The sequence below is a fragment of the Budorcas taxicolor genome, chromosome 1 (genome assembly GCF_023091745.1).
Source record: "Budorcas taxicolor isolate Tak-1 chromosome 1, Takin1.1, whole genome shotgun sequence".
NCBI classification, from domain to species: domain Eukaryota; kingdom Metazoa; phylum Chordata; class Mammalia; order Artiodactyla; family Bovidae; genus Budorcas; species Budorcas taxicolor.
In genome coordinates, this window is record NC_068910.1 from 25,615,733 (window position 1) to 25,617,136 (window position 1,404).

At 42.7% G+C, this 1,404-nt stretch overlaps 1 non-coding gene across 1 annotated transcript; it reads right to left on the reverse strand.

Annotated features, from left to right (window-relative positions):
• Nucleotides 1-679: 679 nt before the first annotated feature.
• On the reverse strand, nt 680-751 carry TRNAF-GAA (transfer RNA phenylalanine (anticodon GAA)). Its single transcript has one exon. It is a non-coding gene; the product is annotated as a tRNA-Phe (tRNA).
• Between the last annotated feature and the right edge of the window lie 653 nt (nt 752-1,404).

The window sequence follows — 1,404 nt, forward strand, 5'->3', positions numbered from 1 at the left end:
ACAGTCCTTGAGGACTGGAGGCCTGCCTTCAGACGAGACCCCAGCTGTGGCAAAGACACCTTGATTGGCAGCCACGTCAAATACTCTGAAGTAGAGGATCCAGTTGAACATGCTGGATTCCTAACCCACAGAAACTGTATGATAATAAATGTGTGTTCTTCCAAGCTGGTAAGTTTCAGGGTAGTTTTTTACATAGCAATAGATAACTAATATACCATGTACATCCTATCCCTCATTTAATCATTTCATAAACATTACTGAGGAACAGAAAGATGACAGGGGTGGTGCCACACACTTAACAAACAGTAAGAAAGAAAGAAAGTGAAAGTGAAGCCGCTCAGTTGTGTCCGACTCTTAGTGACCCCGTGGACTGTAGCCCACCAGGCTCCTCCTTCCATGGGATTCTCCAGGCAAGAATACTGGAGTGGGTTGCCATTTCCTTCTCCAGGGGATCTTCCCGACCCAGGGATCAAACTTAGGTCTCCTGCATTGCAGGCAGACGCTTTAACCTCTGAGCCATGAGGGAAGCCCATTAAAATGTGAAAGTTTAAAGTGAAGTCGCTTAGTCGTGTCCGACTCTTTGGGACCCCATGGACTGTAGCCTACCAGGCTCCTCAATCCATGACATTTCCTAGGCAAGAGTACTGGAGTGGGTTGCCATTTCCTTCTCCAGGGGATCTTCCCGACCCAGGGATTGAACCTGGGTCTCCTGCTCTTCAGGCAGAAGCTTTACCATCTGAGCCACCAGGGAAGCAAACAGTAAGAAACTGTAGCTAAATTTAGGGGACAAAGTAAAAATATTATAAGATCAACTGCAAGAAATCAAGACATAGCTATCAGAGTGGCGAGGCAAACTGTTTTGGAGAACCCAGTCAACTCTGAATTTAACTATATTTGTCAGCCAATTCAACGAAGTTCACAACAATCTTTATTTCTCTTATCCTTCACTTCAGTATGATCCCTTGTTTTTCTATCTTCTTCACCAGAACAGAGGCTTTATAAGAACAGACGCCCTCTCACTGGAAAAGAGTGTAACCAGCACAGTGCCTGGCATATACAAGGCTCCCATGACTATTTATTGAATAAATGAATGTCTACGTTTCCTTGACTGTCAATAACTCACAAAATACTGCCATACATCTGAGAAAAATAAGTACTGAAATGGTTATAATAAAGATTTTCTTTACCCTGTAAAGGGAGCAAGTCTTAGTATCTAGCCAATTCACTCATTTAAGGCATCTAATTCCCTGATAATGTCAGTCAAAACGGACCTTACTGTAATAAGTACCATAAATTATTCATGGCTAATAACACAGTGCTCAAGGTCAAGTGCAATCTGATGGAAAATCTCTTCACTGAGGAAAAATCAGTTGCTGGTTATTATCACAACTTTCATAGCCTCTG